Consider the following 24,186-nt stretch of genomic DNA (forward strand, 5'->3'; position numbering starts at 1 on the left):
TTCACATCTCATCGCATCTACTCACATGCATCACATTCATTGCATCCCCATCCCATCATATACATTCTATCCCCATTACATCACGTCCACATCTATCTACATCACATCTCATTCATTCCATCCACATTTCATCACGTCCACATCTATCTACATCACATCTCATTCATTCCATCCACATTACATCACGTCCACATCTATCCACATCATATCTCATTCATTCACATTCACATCCACATATATTCACATCACATCACATTTCATCCACATCTCATCACATTCACATCCATTCACATCACATCTTATCCACATCCACATCCATCCATTCATTCACATTCACATCCACATATATTCACATCACATCAAATTTCATCCACATCTCATCACGTTCACATCCACATCCCTTTACATCACATCACATCTCATCCACATCCACATCCACATCCGCATCCACATCACATCCTTTCACATATCCTCACATCTCTTCATTCACAACCATCCATTTACATCACATCACATCCTTTCACATATCCTCACATCTCATTCTCATCTCTTCATTCACATACACATCCATTTACATCACATCACATCCTTTCACATATCCTCACATCTCATTCTCATCTCTTCATTCACATCCACATCCATTTACATCACATCACATCCTTTCACATATCCTCACATCTCATTCTCATCTCTTCATTCACATCCACATCCATTTACATCACATCACCTCCTTTCACATATCCTCACATCTCATTCTCATCTCTTCATTCACATCCACATCCATTTACATCACATCACATCCTTTCACATATCCTAACATCTCATTCTCATCTCTTCATTCACATCCACATCCATTTACATCACATCACATCCACATCCACATCCACATCCACATTCATTTATATCACATCACATCCACTCACATCTTATCACATCGCATTCACGTCTTATTCACATTTAGTAACATTTTCTTTTTTCGATACCGATGAGACTTTTTTAAATTTATGCTAATTGCTTAGCCTAGTTAAAGGTACTTTTTCTCGACGGATATTTTCATACTCTTTCTCAAATTTCTCAAGTGAAATATATTCAATATTCTTCTTTTGAGTAAAAGATTCATGGGATTTACAAAAATCAATTCTACCTATATTTCTCAATAATGCTCAAGATTCCACTTTTGATAAATACTCATAATTTGAATTATGCTAGAAATTCATCTTTTTTCATTTAATTTCTTGGATCTCAAATATCATGGGAATTCCTCTTTTTGCATTTAAATGATTGAATTCCAAATTTCATGGGAATTCCTCTTTTATCATAAAATAAATTTATCTAAAATTCCTCTTCTCTTTAAAAAAATATCCATTATTTCAATTGTGCCAAGAATTCCACTTTTACCATTTAAATGATTGAATTCCAAATGTCATGGGAGTTGCTCTTTTATCATTTAAATTTTCTCATGCATAAAATAAATTTATCTAAAATTTCTCTTTAAATAAAAATATTTATTATTTTAATATACCAAAATTTCTATTTTTCCATTTAATTACATGGATCTCCATTATCATAGTGGGAATTCCTCTTTTTGCATAAAAATAAAAATACCAAAAATTTCTCTTTTCTTAATTTAATTATTTATCCATAAATACTAAAAATTAGTCTCCCATGAATTTGATGAAAATCGTTCTTTTAGCATAGAATGATCAATCCTAGAATATGGTAGGAAGTCCTCTTTTCACATTATGCATAAAAATGAGCTATGTATTAATTTTCTAAAAATTTTGCCATAGCTCCAGTGCTATTACTGATAATTTTTAATATTTTTGGAAAGAATAAGACTCTGTAGTATAACTATGATAGAATAACTATCATTTAGACCTAAATCCAATTTATGAAATTAAATAATAAGTTTACTATAATTTTATTAGCATAAGAGCATAAAGCCATTTTCTAACCTCTAGCTTCACTAGCATAGAGTTTGAATTTTGAATTGAGAATTTATCAATGAAAAGTATCCATTTGAATAAGAATTAGTCATAGGAATGACTATTCTTTTGGGGAGAGAGAGATTTACCTAAAAAGCATCCTAATTCAGCATAAATATAAACTTTTTGTGATTAATCATTAGAATTATTATAAAAATCTTAATTTACATTGAAAAATAATTCATTTGAAACTTCTCAAGCTTGAGAGGGGTTGAGAAGTGAAATCATTGAGAATATTAAATAAAATCATGAAAGTACATCTTACCTCTTTGATTTGGCTTGCTTCTTTATCTTAGAAGGAAGCTCCCAACCAATCAATCAGTTTAGTATGTTGAGAAGAAAGCTCCAAGGATTGTTGAAGAGAGAGAGAAGCACCAAGCTCTCCAAAAGTAGAGGATTTTTAAGGGATAATAAAAAATATCATTATTTTAATGTAATACTGGCATGGTATAGCTCAAAGATGAGAATACAAAAGAATGAGGGTCTATTTATAGTTCTAGAATTTTCCAGGTTCAGTTTGGTTGAATTTGGATAAGATTTGGACCAGTTTAGCTCCCTTTTTGATTTGGTTTGATACAGGAGAGAGGAGAGATAAAAATATCACAATTTTTTTGAATTAAAAACTCATCCACATGTGTGAAATAGGCGCCTACCTCAGAGTCTCCCCCCTCCTTACCAAGGTGTCAAAAATGTATCATTATTCTAAAATATCTCATTTTTTTAGTAATATCTCATAGTTTTTAACTAATAAACCTTGTACTTAGTCAACTCTTCATCTTATGTGGGCATTTACTCATTTTTGGGTATTTTCTTTTATTCTTTGGATTTATCTCATCCCAACACTTGGATTAATCCTATTGGTCCATAGGAACCTTAATTGGACCATAATCCAAAAATTTCTAAAAATCTAGACTCTTAGGCTAAGGTCCCTTATATCATTTTTAACTAATTCCTAATTCACATTGGAAAGTTCATTTTGAACTTCTGTTTTAGGGGAAACCATTTTAGACACTAGGAGGAATTTTATATCCAAAGATATCCCAATTTTGGATTACCTCTCTAGACATTTTCTCTCTTTAGGCCAAAACAGGGTAAAACAAGATCTTTCTTCTATTTCAGAGGAGAGGGGAATAATTTCAAGAACAGAAGTGGAGATTTTTACACCTTTACACCTCAAAAGCTAGAGGGAGGAATCTTACATCCTACCCCACTTAAAATATGCAAGACGTCCTCATCTCGCAGAGCTAGAGGATAACTCTTTCCCTTAAGATCCAGCTGATTCTGGGGTTTCTTATAGTCTGGTCAACCCAACAGAATCCTGGGATAAAGATTCCTTCTACAAGAAGAACGCACAGAACTCATTATCAGATAACAATTCATTCAGAACATATCATGCATATCCTTAACACAATAATGGTCCATCAGACCGGTAACTCCATCATCTGAACATTCCTCCACGGGGATTTCAATTGTGCAGGTTCTCAATTTGTCATCCCTTAATTTGAGCCACTGGGTCAAAGGTCAACAGCAACAATCTATCAGCACAATCCACTAATCTCGTAGTGATTTGTTGAAGTCATTATCGTCAATCCAGTTATTAACATCATTACTGGGATTCGTCCCATTCATCCTCATTGTGGCTTTGTTCAACTTATCTCCTTTCAACTAGAATTCAGGAATCATCATCTTTCAATCAGAATCCAAATCAACTCATCAATTTTCAACGAGAATTCTAAAATCATATCAACCAGCATTCGAATTCATCATCTCAATAGCATTTTTGCTTATAATTTCAAGGTCTTAGATTTACTCGTATATATTGCCAGTAAAGAGCTGCAGTTATACCCATGGTATATACGGGTAATCACGATCCTTCGAGTTATAAGGTAAATACCATCATATCTAGGCCTCAAGCAAGTCAGGGATTCCATACAATTGCGGTACTTCCATCTGAAGACCCAATTACCAATTTATGAATTTTTATTTTGAATATCAATTTGTATAAATTTCATCACACAATTACAATCTTTTACTGGTACTTCATAAATTTTTGACATTTCTGGCTTCTCGGTTGTTCCACTTTAGCCAATTCACTCTGATATACTAGTAGCTAAAAGATCCATGCTCCCTCCACGCAACGAAATCGGGGGTGCTAGGAGCAGAAGTAACACTTCTTGCGCAGGGCAGAACCTCTCACTCGGGGGTGCCTTGCCCACGGATATCTGGACAAGAGACTAATCCCTCAATTCTTCCAAAAGTGAACCTAGAAAAAAACTTTCCTCGCCCAGAAAGCAAGGGCGATTCCTCCAGGATATTTTTATTCTAACGTAGTCAAGAGCCTTAACTAACCAAATTGATCCGATCAAAGCTGTAAGTCACATGGTCAAATCAAGGAAGAAACTTGCACTTGGATCATAGAGACCAACGCTTTTTTCCTCATCAAGAGGCATAGTCATTTTTTCTTTTCCATAGAACAAGACTATCTGGGATTTACTTCATCTATCAAACCATAACAGAATTGACTCTCATTTTAGGGATCCATCAGTCCACCCTAACCCCATTCAGTCCCATGAGTTAGACAACCGCCCAACCATTATAGTGATAGGATCCATTTAGGAATTTGGTTATGTTTTGCCCCGGGTACTAGGGAAAAGAGTTCCCAGGTCCCCTAGCCAGAGCTTCATGCAAACTTCAAGATAGTCACACCACTTACACACCCAATATGAAATTGCCTGTTTCACAGATTCAGCTACTTTAAGGGATTCATATGACTCCATTACATTTCGCATTCTTCTTCTCATAGAAGTTTAGACTAATCTCTTTAGATCATCACACCTTTATATTGAGGGAGGCGATGATTACTAGAAAGTGTGCGCATGTACAGTAATTTCATGCCTAAGTATAACAAATGATCAAGATAACTCCATGTTAGCATGATCAAGATAACTACTGAGCACTCCATGTTAGCATCAAGATCAAGATCTTCATAGTGTAATCACTCTAAATTATCACCAAATCTATTGTGGTTTACCTCTAATCTCTTCGGATCAGCTCCAAACCCTTGGAGTTTTATTCGAACCACATGTTCAACCTTAAAACTCTAATATCCATGTCAAGAGACCCATCTAATCACTCTGGATTAGCATCCTACTTGACATAGTAGACAACCACCAATCATCAATAAAATAACAATGATTATGCAGACATAATCTATGACTACACACCACAAAATCAAAGTCCAAGAAAGTCCATTACTAGTATTTACCTTGGTGTCCCATACCACCAAGATAACAAGAGTTTGCATAAAGCATTTGACCTGCCATACTGATGATTACACTAACTATTATGACACAAAAATTAAATCTTCCTACTTATAATTAAGTGATTCCAAATTCTTAAAAACCCGAGTGATGCAAAATAGAAATTAAATCTTCCTACTTATAATTAAGTGATTCCAAATCCTTAAAACCCAAGAGTGATGCAAAACATCACCAGATAAAGTATAATGAACAACTTGTGTTATATCATGTGTTCACTATTGAGGAGATTCAAAATCACCCCACAATTCTACAACACTTGCTAACGAAGTATACATGTAGAATTAATTCATTAAATATTGAGCTATTTGTGACCCCAACCACTTGTATTTAAAATTTTACAGTGTTAAAAGGCAAAAATGAGGAAAATCATCGCTATTAATTTCCCATATGGAATACCATGGCATATATTCTCCCACTTTATCAACACATGAAATGTACCCATATTCCACATAACTAGACTACGTACTCAAACTTAAATGTGGTGAAAAACAAAAAAGAATCCTTCATAGTAGGGTTTTACTTACGCAAAGTCTACTGATTCCAAGCTCGGGATTTCTACAAACCCCCGAATTTAAGATCACCATGAATCTTTAAATGTACTTGAGCCAGACATCTTTGCAATAAAAGATTTGTTCCACATTGGGTCCATATTCAAATTTTGAACATATTTCATGTTTCTTTCAAAACATAAATTGTTTAGCATGTGAGAAGCCACACAAGAGGGCGTGACTATCTATGAACCACATGCTAAACATAAATTGTTTAGCATATAAGAAGCCACACAAGAGGGAGTGACTATCTATGGACCACACATTTTGCATACACACAACCATGATGGGTATATCTTGAGTTTCGTCAAAAATCTCCAAAGCATGTACAAATGGAGAAATGGCATTCTTGACAAGGGAACCCATGCACAAGGGCATGCATCCTACACCACACATGAGGGCTTGTGTCTCTACGGACCAAGAGAAGAACACTCTGGCTGTCAAATAGTGAAACACTACAGTTGCTAAATGACACAATGCCACTATTGCTAATGTACTCAAAGATGCTTTCTTATTAACTGAGCACAAGAATGATAGGCCACTTTGCTCTAAACTAATGTAAACAGATACGAAGCAAGTTTTAGTGGGGTCAACAATGCCTTAACCAACTAGTCAAGAAAGATAAACTTGCTAGAGAATCGTCTCTAAACAAGTATGGTTAAGAGGAACCATAAATTAGACCGAAGGAACACATTTTCTCAGCCCTAAAATCAAAACCAACATTGAACGAGACTAAAATTATAACAGAACCTAACGTCTGTGTGTGTACATATAACTACCAAATTTTCCAATCCCCAAAAAACAATGGCAAATGCAAACGATTTGTGTTGACTACTACGATACTTTTGCTACCGTGTGTGGCTACGCACATGTGATTCCAAAGATAACACAATGTCGATGCCACCTATAGCCACAAACACATGGCATCTATAGCATAAGGTGTTGGGGGTGGCTATGCACTCAGGACATGTATGTTGATGACCATGTCAATTCTCCCTTCATGCCCTCCTTCACGTGTAACTCCACACACATGAATAATCACTTATGGACCGAGTTGTATCATTCTAGATGACCGCCAGGCATGCCTACGAGAGGTTAGCCACATCAATGTACAACGTGGGGAGTGCCGCACATTGGCTCCCTTGCAAAGCGAGCAAAGACATCTACTGCAACCAATTGCAAAGGCTCTTCTTCCCTCTCGTACCGCAAGGAGAGCTTATCCATGTAAGGTTTTGGATTAATGGAAAACTACTTTGGAAATTGGTCAAGTATCCATGAGAAAGCAAACCAAATCTCACATATAATGGACTCGTAGGCATTAGCAACGGGGTTTAGAATGCGGTATCATGAGGTTTTTAATCTGCACCTTCTTCTTCAATCTTTAAGCCACTTTTACCAACTCATCCTTGTTTTAACTCATAGGATTATCAAGCTCCCGAGGAACAGGTGGTAGAGGGGCCTCCAAAGCAAAGTGAGATTGCCTTGTTATGAATGGTCTAGATCTAAACTATTGAGGAGGTCTTGAACCTCCTACAATCATTGCAAAAAAGGAATAGAGGAACTTGATGCATTGGTGAGTGGGCTCTTCCCCTTTTGTCTGATTTGATCTTCTTGCCTAATGCGTGCAATAAGGGTGCCTAGTGTAAGATTGGGCACATTCGAATGGGTTGTGATGAATGCTTGCCACGAATCAAGTAGTGCAGCAAGAAGAGTTGTCACTTGGATGTCCTCCGTTAGTTGCAGACCAGCAATTAAAAGGTTGTCGTTGACGGTTTGCCACGCCTCAAGGAATGCCTCTGTTGTCGGATAATTCTTTAGTTGTATTTCATTTGATTGCCTATGTAGGAAAACACGTGAAATGACATTAGTCTGTTGTTATTGTGTTTGTAACAAGTTCCACATCACCTGCACAGTATCAAGCGTGCAAACGAGTTGAAGTTGGTGATCTCTAAGATGAAGAATGATCTCAGTTCGGACTTCCAGGTCTTTCTTTTTCCATGTGGCCTTTTCATCATCTATGGGTGGTACAACACCGGTAGCAACAGGTTGCAGAGCAAGGTCAGGTTTGGTTCCTGCAGCAGTAACGCCCCAATTTTTGGCTTTCTCAAGAAGCATGCTCCACGGCTGATAATTTGGGCCGGTTAATTTTTCGATGTCCTAAAATTTGGACGTTGACGGTTGTGATTGTGCCGCGGCCATTTTCTTCTTGAAAAGTCCGGATCTAATCAAGAAGAAAGTGCTGCAGCAGAAGCGAAGGTGGTTAAATCACAGGATACGAGGCGTTGTCTTTACGATACCATATATGTAGACAAGCCTAACTTCTGAAGCGATTATAATTAAGCATTAATTATAAAACATTATTCAATTATAATGTTCAGAGATACAGAAATACTCAGGAGACAGAGAGCGCGGCTGTAGATACAAGATATCGATTGATTGTATTATGAAAAGGTTTAATTGTATTTTCAAGAAGGCTTTATGCCGGTTCTTTCAAAGATTGTGACGTTTCATTATTTTCTTTTTTTTAAATTCGATGACTTATTATTAGCACGGCTTAAAGTATTTTGTTTATATATATATATGTGTGTGTGTTTAATTGCCAACAAATGTAGCCTACACGGATTTCAGGCACATTAAATGATCATGGGAGTGTGGCTTATTAGAGGGAGAAGCTTGAGAGGAAGAGAAGGAGGGAGCCATAGATGAGGATACTCTTCGAGCAGCTGAAAGTAGGTGCCGAGCCCAAACTTCTAGTTCTCAACAAATCCAACCACCTTTGCACTCTTGCTATTGAAGTACGTGCCGCAACTTGGGCACCGCCAATCGTCCGACCAACCGACGAAATTATGTGCTGGCAGTAATGGGGTACGATATAGAGACTGGTCGTAAGTGTACCCGAACGACACTCCCATGGCAAACCTCTTGCTGGTTTGAAGTTCTCTATAGGCTTTTATCCACAGAATTTTTCTTCTACCTTTTCTCAACCCCCACACCCCTCTCGTCAAGAGAGATCTCTCGTTGAAGCGTGCCTACTCCTTCTTGTCCACCTTATCCTCTTCCACACCTAGCCAGGTAGTCATGTATAGAAAAAAGGAGAGAGAAACAAATTGAAAAATTGAAAAAACACCAGCTTTAATACCAATGTCATATCACCATAGCCAAGAAGGCCTCTGAGCTCTACTCACCACCCAATTGTAGAGGATAATGTGGATAACTCCACATTCTTGTGCACTTATAGGGGCCTACCTGCTCATACGCTTGCCTGCCCACTCAAGTGCTGTGACTTGGGTGCCGTGACTCTTAGACCCCAAATGCACTCATGTCGTTCGTACTCTCGCATTCAGGCACCACATCCGGTCCAGCTCCCATGCATCAGGCTACGTGAATAAGAGAGATAATGACACGTGTAGGTGAGGATTAAGCAAATCCATGTACTAATGATGAAGTGCATGAACCTATTTTAATGCCCCCATCTAATTGGTGATCTATTATATATGATTTATGTTTTAGTCTCTTGGTTCTGATTGTTTGTTTGTATGTTCTTTTTCATGCATGTATTTTTCACTGGGTTGAGTGTTTTCCTCTCCTAGCAAAGTGGATAGTTGTGTCTAGCATTTTTGATACTCGCAATATCAAAATCAACCATCATAATGTGGCGTCGTTGGGTTCTGTTCGCGTTTTTGTTTGGATTATGGTCATAGACGCCTATGCACTCCCATACGTTGAACATTGAGTTCACCATTGAATTCACACCATCATCCAATTAGCTAGTCATTGGGGTATTATTTATCGCATTGAATTTAAAACCATTCATTTTTCAAATGGTCGGGTTATTACTGCCATCAGTTTTTACATTGTATTCCCCGTGTCATGCGGTTTGATGGATTTCGTTAGTTTTCCCCTTTATTGAGTGGCATGCATATGCTCTTTGATCCGAATACTAATGGACAATTTGGAAACTCTCTGCAAGACGAGTAAGGGTATGATTCCTGATCACTATTCGCATGACCGATCGAATGCAACGTTACACCGCTCATTAGGACAGACTTTGCCTTCTCGCGCTATCGCTGACGATAATCTCGTGGACAATGCCAACTGGTATAATTTAGATTCGGGAGATGCCTGGGAGGAGAATTCCACCAACAAAGAATCTGGAAGTGATCTCGACCACTTGGAAGACCTTGTTTGTGCATGAAACTTGTTAGTATATGGTCTCCTCCCCTCGCGGGTCTCGGCACTGCTGCCCCTTCTTTGGTTCTGTCGTCCTGTCTTGGTGTTGTTGCTTTGCCACCTGTCAGAATGGCTCATCGAGTGTCCCTAAAGTATTCAAAGTTCAATGGCAAGAAAAAGGAGAATCCGGATACTCATGTCTGTAGCATTATATGGTAGTGATGTGTGTGAACACACTTAGGACTGTCGGGGCACTTTTCGCCTCACTAGGAGGTTTTTTCCCCTGTGCATATGTACACCCTTTTATCTACTCATTTTGGGGTGTGTACTTATTTTTTGTATCTGGCACACATTTGTTCATTCTAATCTAGTGAGTTTGTGTGCTCTCAAGCTTCTCTATCTTCTGTGTGTGCATTCTTGCAACCCTAAACCTAATTCCAATAATTGGTATCAGAGCTAGCTTCCTTGACACTTGATCTAATAGTTTGCCTCCCTCCTCACGTCCCAATTTTTCTGTCTCCGATTGAGATACCCTCTTAGGAGAAGAAGGTATATATTGTAGTGTTTTGTATACTAGAGTGTGTTATATATGAAGTATACAAACTTTTTGGGGTCCATGGTGCGTTTCGGGCGCATTTGGGCACCGCAAGGTTTCTGTAAATGTTATGGAGAGGTATTATTTTGGATTGGTTCACAACATCGACCATCATACTTTCGCCACACCAGTAACACTCTATTCTCTACTCTTTGTTATTTTTCATATACTTTGCAGGTGATTCAGTTAGTTGGCAGCCATGTGAGGTTGCATTTAGTGAATACTACTGAGTACTTGCAATGTGTTGATTTTTTTTACATTTGGTATAGTCATGGCTCGTAGTAGTGATGTATTCAACATGTCTGCTAAAGACAAACTTGATGGGACTAAATATCCATTCTGGTCTCATATGATGAGGCATGTACTGGTTGTTAAAGGCCTTTGCGATATGGTCATAGGTAGTGAAACTCGTCCTGTTTCACAACTACCACTGCAACCAGGTGCTGGTGGGTTGCAAGATTAGGGTGTCCAATTTTGTCCAGTTTATGCTAGAGTGGGACAATGCTTGGAGAGAAAATCTGGGGGGCAAGGTACTCTAAATGAGATCAAGAAACTACCACTGCAACCAGGTGCTGGTGGGTTGCAAGATTAGGGTGTCGAATGCTTGTCCAGTTTATGCTAGAGTGGGACAATGCTTGGACAGAAAATCTGGGGGGCAAGGTACTCTAAATGAGATCAAGGTACTCTAATAGAAAATAAACATGCACTCAAAGTAACCCAATATAACTTAGATTAATTAAAATTAGTCTATATAATCAAAATTAATCAAAAATTGATGAAATGATAAAAATGATCTTTCCATACTTAGCGTGATCCAATTTTGTTTTCATAGTTGCACCATTACAAGTATACTAGTCCCTATAGGTTTTAGATTATTTACATGAAAATATAATTATACTAATTAGATTAATAATATTTGGAGGCCTTTTGATAGCCTGGAAGAATTTTGGAAAAGAGATCATTGAAAATCCAACCATTGGATTTGCAATTTTAACGAGCTACCACATTCTACTAATTTCTCACTATCTACCACTTTTTTTATCTACAAGATTTAAAATTTAAAGTAGTAGTTATTATGGGTAAAAAAGTGTCCTATATAATAACACTTTAAAGACCTTGAAATATTTAAAGAAAATAGACAAATAGCTTAAAATTTTATTTAAAAATCAAGTTAATCTCTATATTATTTGAAGATCTAAGGTCCAAAGTGGGAATCTCATATGAATTATATGGAAAAGATATTAGCATTTTATGGAAACAGTCCAAATTTGGGACAGGGTATATACATTGACTTTGTACCTAAGGAAATGACTTCACTAGCTAGGAGAGATTTGCCACTAAAGGTAAACAAATGCCTTTTTTTTAACTATTTACAAGGTGCCTGAGTGGACAGAACTGGACACCTTGATCCTACAACCACCCTGATGCAGGTACATCTGAAGTAGATTCTGATATAGATGTGAATCCTCCACACAAGCACCACCAGTACCTTCCACTGCTGATCAAATGAGATGGGATGGAAGAGATGCACATGCACATGCATTACTTACACTTTTTGTGAAGCGAAGCATTATTCCTCATATTCGGTCATGTAAGAATTCAAAACAGGCATGGGATGCACTTGCTGCATTATACCAGGTGCACAATGAAGCACGTGTTTCATATCTGCGCAAACAGTTGGAGTCTGAGCACATGAATGAGGGAGGCTCAATGGATAGCTTCTTGACTAAGATTAAAGATTTTAAGGAGCAGCTTGCTACTGTGGATGAGATATATCTTGATAATACATTGGTGCTCACAATTCTCAATGCATTGACAGATTCTTATCAAAGTTTTTTCTCTACCCTTAGACTCATGATGAAGGGAAATCCAAATGCCCTTACATTTGATGAGCTAGTTTCAGTACTCTTGCAAGAAGAGAAGTCTAGAAAAAACAGATCTGTTATGGGAGTTGATGACCAAGCTTTTGTTGCCAATCAGAAAGGAAAAGGTAAAGCTTCTGCGCATGGTGGCTATAAGCCAAAATCAGAATCCTTAGGTAAGGATGCAAGGAAAGAAGGTGATAAGCCTAAAAAGAATCACTACAAGACAATGCTGCCATACACGCGTTTCATACACGCGATAAATTACGAACGCGTGTATTGTCGCGCTTGTATTTGAATAGAATCGGGCGCGTGTATTTTAGCATTTAAGTTCGCGTGTATATTTGCATTTATCAACGCGTGTATAAACGCGTTTATATACACGCAATAATACACGCATAAATACACGATAATATTCACGGGATAATACTCGCTATTATACACGGATAAATACACGGTACTATTCACGGATTAATACTCGCTATTATACACGGATAAATACACGCTACTATACACGGATTAATACACGCATGGCAGAGAAAAACTGAAGAAAAACTGAATTCCTTTACAAAATTAAAAACTATTTTCCTTAAACCATCTCATAGTACATTACAGTATACATCATTACACAATCCCACTACATGCATTTACAACAATGAAATATATTCAAAAATAAATCATGCATATGAGATGATAGAAATGTCATCAATTTAGAACATACAGTGACGGATTGGTTAGGGTTCGATCTCATCTTCAATAAGATCCATCCTTGCCAAACGATCAACATCAATATCCATTTGATCAATTGGTAAGGCTACGATTAAATTTATTCCACTATCGATATTCTGTACTCCATTGATAATGGTATCGATGTCCTGATCATCCTCATCAACATCACCATCATCCTCAATGGTAGGGTCATTCTCATGATCATGAGAAATGGCATGCTCGTCCTCATTATCACGATCATCTCTTATTTCTTGATCATCGATCACAACATCTTCAATGGCATGTTCGACGTCATCTTCATTGCGGCTTGTTACATCCTCCATATGCTCCATATCAGTGAATGTATTATACATCACTTTGGAACGTGGTGCAATAGGGATGACGTACCACCATTTGATGTCATGCACCATTGGTAGATAGATAACCTACTCAAATACACACAGTACAGTAATTAATTAGCATATCAAAAGTCAAGGGGTACGCGAGCTTAGATATATATGTACATGAAACACATTAGTAAAAAAATGCATACCTGCTCACATTGTTGTGGCAATATGAGCCTATCTTTCTTTGTTTGCCAGAACTTTGTAGAGTCAATAGTTACATATCCACTTGCATGGCGTTTTATCGTTGCATCAGGCCCTTTTTCTACCACGTTCATTTGCCATTTGACATCCAAAACATACACAAAGAAGCGACGAAAGTCAAGCCTAAATATGTCTTGGATTATGCCACAATAATCATCCATTTTTCCATTAGTTCCCTCAAAGCTACTAATGACACCGCAATCTTGTGTATTTCTCTTTTCATCAATTCTTTGTGTTCGAAAATGCTTGCCTTCACACCATATAGCATTGAACATAGTGCACTGGACCAAAATAGAAGCAATATTTGTGTAAGCAATGTGAATAAATATTAAAAGCAAATCACTTACAACTAATGCAAAACATTAGTTCTATGTACCTTTGACATGCATCCTCGTGCATACTCCCATTCTTCCGCCGTGATATGCAGCCCCTTGTCGCTCTCTGCTCTCTCCATTTCCTCATGCAACCAATCAACATGGATATCATTCGGAAGTGTTGCTAGATGCTTAGGGTACGCCTTCCGAGAGCCATGTTGCCTCCAAAAGAGAGCTCTTTCTGCTTGCCTTTTTGTCTTTGCATCCTCATATCTTGTAACCCATCTGCTCATCACATCACTATTAAGGATACAAGTGAAATTGAGATCATCAATCAATGTTCTGTCAATTACTTTACTCTGTCCTTTTCCTTGAGGCACAATAGAGGTCATCCTCAAGTCCTCTTCATTGCTCCATAGTCGTGGCAAAGAGCTGTCCACCTGACCAAGAAATTCTGAAATATATACAAGAGACTCTTGTATCAACCAACCCTCGGCCATGCTTCCTTCAGGCCTTGCACTTTGCCTCACAAAGTCTTTTAAGGTCTTCATGAAGCGCTCTAGGAAGAACATCCAACGTGCATGCACAGTACCACATAAAGCAATTTCGTCCACTAAATGCACAATGAGATGTAGTTGACTTGTGAGAATGGTTCGCGGAAAAGTCTCCTCTACCAAACAAACCACCTCCACTGCCATAACACGCGCATCATCCAACGTGGCTGGATCAATTGCTTTGGAACTAACATATCTGAAAAATAAATAAATAGTACGTTATACCTCATGCACGTTCATTTTGTAAGGTATAATGAAGGGTGATCTGAGCATGGGTTTTACATACCTCACAAGCTCGCCCATCTTATAAATACATTTTTTCAAACTCTTATTCGCACAATGGTCGATGCTAGTAGGTAGTATGAACTGCGCACATAAGAGCACATTTATGGTTTATGGCATTACAAAATTTAATTTCAACGTACGTACAAGACTTGGAAAACACTTACTTGAAGCATCTTGTGCCAATCGTGGGACTTCAACCCATATAGTTGCTCAACGCCTCTTTTCTTGGTGGTTGTAAAGGCTCCCTTCAATGATCTCATGCATCCAGTGGGAGTACGCAAAGTGGTGATGGCCTGCTTTACCTGCTTCTCCTCTTTCTTTGATATAATCCATGGTGCAGGCGGAAGACGAACGTGCCCACCCACCTCTCGTGGCCAAGCTTGACGCATACGTCCTGCGACCCGCAAGTCCTCACGTACGCTAACATTGTCTCGTTTACCAGTAATATGTTCCCAAATACCAGATCCCACATTCTTGAAGATGTGCATGGGATCAAGAAGATGGTTGATCTTAAGATGGGTCCAATATGGCAGCCGAAAAAAAATGGAGTACCTGCACAAGGGATTGCTCTATGTGACCTTTAATCCAATTAGAGACTACACAAAACAAGATTGAAAAAACATCACTATACCTGTTCATGCCATCTGGAGGAAGAATAGTTGTAGACTCCCAAATACGCTTCCAATCTTTTGCACGAAGTGTTTGTGGAGGAATGTTACTCTTACTAGCAACATATTTAGGATGATCTGAGGGGAGAAATCGATGATGATTATCGAATATAGTCTTACACAAACCATCAGCATACTCATGTACTAACGAAGGGCCACAAACAGGACATGCATGTTTACCCGATGTTTTCAAACCTGTTAAAATATAAATAAAAGTTAGAATAATAAAGTCAAACCGTCTAATTAATATATATAGCCAATAGTAATAGAGTAGGGAGGTAATTAGAATTCTTACCAGAACAATCGCTGTATCCTGGAAAGTCATGCATTGTCCACATCAACACTGCTTTTAAGTCGAAGTGTCGAGAGGAGGGAGGCCTACTAATGTCCACCACCGCAACACCTCTCCATAGTTCCTCCAACTCATCAATCAGTGGTTCAAGATAAACATCCATATGCTTGACTTTATGTTTCCCTGAAATTAGAAGGGATAACATAAGATGTCCCTTCTTGATCGCCATTGATGGTGGAAGGTTGTAATTCACCAACACAACTGGCCACACGCTGTATGCGGTGCTTTTGAAACCAAATGGATTCACTCCATCCATACCCAGGCCAAGTCTCAAGTTTCTGGGCTCTGTTTTAAAGCTGGGCCACTCATCTTCAATATGCTTCCAAGCAGGAGTGTCTACGGGAATTCTCCACATGCCATCATCCGATCGATGTGAGGAATGCCATGACATGAGCTCTGCTATGGATTTTCACTTGAACATGTGTTTGATGCGAGGAATTATAGAAAAGTGTCGCAAGACTTTACGAGGTACATCAAAACTCTTCATATCTGTTCTGTACCTTGCTTCACCACAAGTGGGACAATGTAGAGCCTCCTTATGCGTCCCACGAAAGAGAATGCAATCATTGACGCATGCATGTATTTTATCATAATCCAGTCCTCCAAGAGATGTCACATAGCGCCTCGCTATGTCTCTTGAGGTGGGTAGTCTATTTTCCTTTGGAAGCATGTTTGATAATAGCCTGCATCCAATATCATCAATTATAATTAGTCTTAAATCCTAAACCTTAAACCACTAATTCAAATTTGTAAGTTAGAATGCTTACTTCAACAATGCGTCAAGACTTGCATTGCTCCATCCATAAACTGTTTGTATATTAAGTAGTTCAAGTGAAGCACGTAAAACTGAGAATGTGCACCCTTCAAACACCGGTGTCGATGAAGCCTTATAAAGATGCTCTTGTTCCATATCATCGTCGTCCATACCTTTGGGATCATCCTTAAAAAGATTCCGCACCATATCATCAAGCACCTCCTCTTCCACAACTTCGTGGGGTGCCGGGCTATTCTCGTCCCTTTCTCACTCATCTCTGACAATAGATCCCGAAGCTCCAGCATCATCTCGTCGACGCTTTACGTGCTCTCGTCGCGCGTAGGGTACCATGTTAGGGTGTGGTACTGCATCCTACTTCAATTTATCAAATTATATGTTACAACTCTATTAATTTAATTTGGATACCATGAGTCATTTGAATACCATCAATTTACATCTACTCACCTCTAAACCTGTTTGATTCCATTCTCCATACATGGAGATGTGATTCAAGGTAATTCGACGTGCTCGTACAATGCATCCTTGACATCGATTACACATACATTTGATCCGTTGTCCCAACCACACATCACGATTACGATGACGCATTGTCTCATCTTCCCCAGAACTGCTTGAAGAGGTTGATGACATCCTGTGTACAAATCAGAAAACACAAAATCATTATATGTTCTTAATGAAAGCACAAAATCGCGTGTATTGACGCGGCTATCTCCTAAAAATTGCGTGTATTAACGTGGCTACTTCCTAAAAATCGCGTGTATTCACGCGGCTAATTTCTGCAAAACGCGTGTATAAACGCAGCTAAAATCATATACACGCGAATATACCTGCGTTCATAAACGCGAATATAAACGCGGCGGTATGTTTAAACTAAAAACAGCCCGCCTTCCCCAAATATAGATTTTGAACTAAGAAATCAACAGTGCATGCGTTTTCGCCTGTTTTCGCCTCTTCCAACAGCAAGGAGGGAGCAGAGAAAGGAGCACACACACGGGAGAAGGAGGGAGCAGAGAAGGAGCAGAGAGGACTCACTTTTTCAGAGGTGAGTCACTTTGTCCTGTGCCTTGTCTCTTTTGTCAGATTTGTTTACTTTGCTCTTTGCTCTTTGGGTTTGTCTTTTTGCACACGATTGGGTTACTGCATCCTGACAGGGGCGACAATGGCTGGTCCTTTTATAAGGACATTCTGTCTTTGTCGGGGGGTCGGTCTTTTCGAGAAATTTTTTTTGCAGATCGCGTGTACGAACGCGTGTAGCAGCGCGTGTAACCTGTCTGCATAGTTTTTTCACGCGAGTATACACGCGTTTCTGGACGGGTGTATACACGCGTTTTTTGACGGGTGTATACACGCGTTTCTGCAGACAGAAAACTGCGGCGTTTCAGATTTCATGATTTGCAGGCAACTGACTTGAATTTTGTGTGAGTCAAGAGATAGCCCATGATGTACATGAAGATGTTTGTTGCAGGTTCTTTATGGATATTCCAGGTTCTTCATCCGTGTATCTAGGCGGATACCCTGGAAATTACGCGTGTATTAACGCGTATAAACTGGCAATAATGCGTGTATGAGCGCATCTAAATTAAAGAAACGCGTGTATACACGCAAGTAAAAACGCGTCTGGGACATGGGAACTGAACAGGATGCGGCTATACACCCGTGTATAAGCGCGTCTAATGTAATAAGAAGCGTGTATAGGGGCGTGTATTAACGCGTCTGTGTAAAAAAACGCGGCTATACACCCGTGTATACGCGCGTCTGAGAGGTACTTTACACGCGGTTTTACACGCATGTCTCTGGCCGCGATTATACACGCGCTGATACACGGGCCCGCTACTTTTTTTCACGTCATTTTTAGCGGCTAAGAGCGCGGGTATAAGCCCAATCCCTTCTAATTAATTAGGGCAAGTGTCACTATTGCAAGAAACTAGGGCACTACATAAATGAGTGCAAAAAAAGGCTAGACAAGGAGAAAAAGGAAGAATCAGGCAGCATGGCTGTGTGGCTGATGCCTCTGCACCAAGTGCAAAGAAGAAGGAATCTACAAGTTTTGCTCAAGATGATTGGGCATGGACTGTACATTGCAGTTATAACCCTTCTGTTTATAATGTAATTATAACCCTTCTGTTTATAATGTAATTATAACCCTTCTGTACATTGCAGTTATAACCCTTATGTTCATAATGTATGCATGTCAGTGGGCTAGCAGAGTAGAGACTCAGCGAGTTAGCATACTCCCAACGGGGCGGGTGGACTGACTCAACTCGAAGGAAGGAGTGAGGTCCCCGCCTCAATATTGTTGCCTGTGAATTCACATCAAGGTATTATTATTCAGGACCTAATTATTTTAGAATTGCTCGATGCTTGGAAAACAGGGGGTGACTGACCATAAAGATAAACGTATAAGTGTTCTTGATATACCTAAGTGGTTGCGATTTAGTAAGGTGCTGCTGTGACTATGAGGATCAATTGTATACAATATGACTTGAGAGTGACGAGTCGAAGACTAGTGCACTCCCATTAATCCGAATTGAATCGCTGGCCCATTGACCCAAGTTAACATTATCTAATATCACATTATTAATTATTAAATTAGAGATTACTAATTATTAATAACTATTAATTTTTAACTAATTTACTAATTAATTAATATTAAAAATTAATTTTTAACTAATTTACTCATTAGTAATTATTAATTGATATTAAAAATTATAATTAATATCGATTTAAAAAATTATAAGAATTATATTAAAAATTTAAAACTCTTCGAAGCTTAGATATTAAACATTTTTTAAATGTTTAAAAATTTTAAATAAAGGTCAAATAATTAGATAACTCTAAAAATTACAATTCATAAAAACCTTTTAATTATATTTTTCAGGCTAAATCTCAATTTTAACAATTATACTAAACCTAGATTTTTCGTGAATACAACTCGAGCAGTGTTCACGAAAAACTGAGGTTGAGTGTCAGGTGAATGGCAAATTTTGAAAAATAACCCTCAAATTTCAAAATAACAATTCACAAAAACCTAAAAACCTTAAGGGATTTTAGTTCTTAGAAATTTTTAAAATTTAGAAAAAAACCTACAAAATTTGAGGTTGAAGGTTTTTTGAATTGTTGGAAAAAAAATTTCTACGAACACTGGACTCTAATCTTTTTTAATAAAGTTTTTTGTGGGTCGGATATCAAGGGGGTACCTTGCCTCAGGACTAAGTGCCACGGGGTCTTAAAGACCCTTGTCAGGTAACATCAATGGATGGCATTGAAAAAAAATCATGATGCCTTTTTTGGGCCGTCGGATACAGTAAACTAGGGCTAGGAAACTAGGTTACTAAGCGATCATAGTTTACTTCCCAGTTTACTAAATGGGCATAGTTTACTTCCTAGTTTACTAAGCGATCATAGTTTACTTTCTAGTTTAGTAAACGGGCATAATTTACTTCCTAGTTTACTGAGAAAATCGTAGTTTACTTCTTAGTTTATATCATGGAATAAGGGTGAATTTGGGTTTTGGACTTAGAAAATTTTGGAGCAAGATGTTATGTGCAAAAGAGGATTTGAACTTAAGAGCTTGGGTCACCATTGGAAACATCTTACCACTACACTATACCTTCAAGCAACAACAAAAAACCCTAGTTTACTAGACCTAGTTTACTTTATTCGACGGTCCAAAAAGGCGTCGTGATTTCGATCAATGTCATCCATTGATGTCATCTGACAAGGGTCTTTAAGACCCCATGGCACTTAGTCTAGGGGTACCTTGCGTGGAAAGGTCCCGACTATGGGAATTATTATGGAAGCTATGGAAAAATGTAAGTTGGGTCTTCATGATTTGTCCCTCGTAAAAAATCGTGGCCCGATGACGTGCGTCGTGTACGAAATGCGAAGTTATGGAAGTTAGCGTGGAGGCTGGCTGCTGGAGTGGTTGTCAGGTAGGCTATTAAACGTAGTGCTACAAAATAAGTGCAATAGCGACTCTACCACACCTACAAGTTGCAAAGGTCCTGACTATGGATTACTATGGAAGTTATGGAAAAACATAGATGAAGGGTGGTAGTCTCGCAGGCTTACATATGTAGTAAGTGCAATATGTAAGTTGCAAAGGCAATAACAACACATCCAAATCCGAGCCTGCACAGCCAGGCAATTGGGCGTTTTTGATGTGAAATATTTTACGATATTTTAAAATACCTATAAAATATTACACTTAAATACCCCAAAAAAAAACTTGTTATATTTTCACTTGGCGGTCAGGACTTGCGAGTGCTTGGCTAAAGGTTGGTTTGTGTCATTGGGGGTGTTTTTACGTCCTAGCAATTATGCCAAGAGCCCTACCAATTATGACAAAAGCCCTAGAAGGACTATCATCCGATTAAGCTAGACTTGAACCTAGTGGATCCACTCGAGCTTGAGGGCCTTGTACTAACCACTATGGGGGTGGTTGCTCAACTTGGAAAAAAAATTGTCATATTCAAAGATGCCTCCTCCGTCCAATTTTTTTCAACAAAAATAAATGAAAAGTATGAAAAAAATGTTTGACTTTTCCTCTTGCGATTCTCATAGAAATACACACGACCTTACCTGCTCATTTTTAACATTCCTTGCCGCGCTCACATCCGGCAGCCACCCTCGCCTTGCACTTGTAAGATCAGCCAACCCAAAATGACGTCGTTCGGTACCACTACTTCCCAACCAGCTGATGCCGACATGGCTCCACCTCCCCTTCATCTGCTGCTGGTTGATCCTGCGCCTGCGGAAAACCAACCACCATCGGGGCGGCTGTCCACCCCCGAGGGCCGTCCCATCCTCTTCGATGGGGAGGTGGACGTCGCAATGTACTCCGCCACTGGAAAGCTCTTCGACTTCGCCTGCAGCTCCAGGAAAGGGGGGCGTTGCACTCTACTTCTAAATTCTTCATTGTATGATGAATTAAAGCTTTACTGTGTTTTCGAGAGTGGCCAACATTTGGAGCGAAGACTATTTGGAATGGCGTAAACTTCTGTGAATCAAGTGTGTGCGTTTATGCAGAAGTAGAACATAAGTAAACGGCCGCCTCCTTTCTCCCAAGGAAAGCTGCTATGCAGCCCCCAACGATCAAAATGATATTTCCTCCGAGGAAATCAATAAGCACGAGAGAGAGAGAGAGAGAGAGAGAGAGAGAATGTTCAATACTCCAACTCAACCAGCTTGTCCATAGAAATCAAGAAGGTTTTTCTCGAAGAATTTGTATACTAAGATTATGAGTTGTGTGCATCAACGAGGACAAAAGAACTCTCAGAACCAAAAGACCCTATTGTGGTGGCTACGTCAAACACACACTAAATTCATATGATGATTATTCACACTAAACACATGTTGGTTTAATTTAAAGGATATGAAGCATCACTTTAGTCAAAGAATAGGCTGATCTTAAGGCTTAATTTAGGCAATGTAATTTAGTGCTCTCAATCCCCTCTTGGCACTTCCCTAGCCTTCACAATCCTCCCATTATACAGAACAAGCTTTTGGCTCATCATTCTTTGTTGCATTATACAAAAAGTGCACATGTGAACAATTCACATGATGCCAAGGTATCCCTATGAACACAATATGCTAGAACAACGCTTTTCAATAGGAGTACAATCCTTTGTGGTTGGGGGCACCTTGTACATCTTGTCGGGGCTACTAAAAGGTCATATCAGATGTTGGAAAAAAACATCCATAGTTTATTGTCATCCAATGCCAATATGAGAAGAAGCATTAAAAAAAATATGCCTTCAAAATTACATGCGAATACCCTATATGAATATGTAGAAGAGTTTTTGTGTTGGATTTTGGATTTGTAGTTTGACTAAATCAAAGTTAGGTGGCTTGCTTATAGAAGTAAAAGCACTCAACACACGACACTCAATGTCTATGAAGACATATCAAGTCCCTTGTAATCTTTTTGAAGAAAATTTGACGTGTTTATGAATTTACTTTTCGTAGGAAAATTATAAAGCACCAAATGAGAATGCTTTATTACCAAAAGAAACATTTCTAGGACTATGCCTTATACCACACCTAAGAAAATATTCGAAGTGTTTACTCATCCTAGGGAGTAGCAGCTAGAGATGGAAAAAGTGCCATGAATTAGCCATGAAAACTTGGGCTCAAGATCCAAGAAGATGTAATAGATATATGTCAAAAGATGATAAAAGGTATAACAGCATAGACCAAGATCACTTATACAGTGCCTAACCATTTCTCACTGGCTAATGAATATGTCCATGCTCCCAAATCTATGCTCAAGGGACCCATGTAAAGAGTGCCATGAATTAGCCATGAAAACTTGGGCATAAGCTCCAAGACGATGTAATAGATATATGTCAAAAGATGATAAAAGGTATAATAGCATAGACCAAGATCATTTATATAGTGCCTGACCATTTCTCATTGGCTAATGAATATGTCCATGTGCCTTGGCCCATACCATACATGTGCCTAGGCCCATACCCATACATGTGCATGTGCATATATAATTGTTTCATTCAATTTTATTATTACTTGAGTGATAAACTTAATATATGTTGATGATATCTATCTTAATTCCTCAAAGTCTTTATTTGTTTAATATCCTCCATAGCATGTGTGTTCAAAAGGTATATACAATCTTATTTATTGAAGTACCAAAATAGTTGTTATTTGCTTTTTCATTCACATCATATTATATTTGTTTAAAACTCTTAATAGTTATTATTCGCTTTTTAAACTTGCATGGTAGGCTTTTTATATTTATCTTAGTTATCTATCCTTTATGTTAAATTTGTAGCAATGTGATGAGCTATGGTGGATCAAATGCAAGAATCAACATCATTAACAAAGTGATTAGATGATGATTAAGATAAGATTAGTGAGCAATTAACTGATAGCTTAATGTAGGCATGGATAATAAAAAACTAGCAAATTCTCATTAGGCCAATGCCTCAATTTATAGAGTTTATATCTACAAGATACCAAGCATCTAATCCCACTGATCTCTCCTTGATTCACTCCACCTCTTTTGCTTGATTCTCTCCACCTCTTCTTTTTTCCCAGAATATCTCCACACATCCTAAATCTTCTCATGCTACTCTCCTAGTAGATACCTCTTACCTTTTCACTCACTGCTTCTCACTCATTTACAGATTCTCTTTTATAACCTCTTGCTAAGGGCTTGTTCCTACACACATCCATTCACTTATATATTTCAACACCTCCCCTCAAGTGAATAATCCTAGCACACCTGGACCCTATACCAAGTTTCCCTCTTACTTGGTAGCCTGCGCGACTAGTGCCTCAAGTCCGTAAACTCATAGTCCTTGACACACTCTCTCTCTCTCTCTCTCTATGTGTCCAAGGCTTACTACAAGTGTCCGTGACCTTGACTAAAGTGCTCACACATACATCGTCCACATGGCCTACATCATCAGTGGCTCAGAGGT

The 24,186-nt window shown here is 38.5% G+C and overlaps 1 pseudogene; it reads right to left on the bottom strand.

The window, feature by feature from the left end:
• Positions 1-7,264: 7,264 nt before the first annotated feature.
• LOC147626705 (uncharacterized) lies at positions 7,265-8,052 on the bottom strand (annotated as a pseudogene).
• Between the last annotated feature and the right edge of the window lie 16,134 nt (positions 8,053-24,186).

Source organism: Cibotium barometz, chromosome 22 (genome assembly GCF_041138505.1).
Source record: "Cibotium barometz isolate CiBa-2024 chromosome 22, ASM4113850v1, whole genome shotgun sequence".
NCBI classification, from domain to species: Eukaryota; Viridiplantae; Streptophyta; class Polypodiopsida; order Cyatheales; family Cibotiaceae; genus Cibotium; species Cibotium barometz.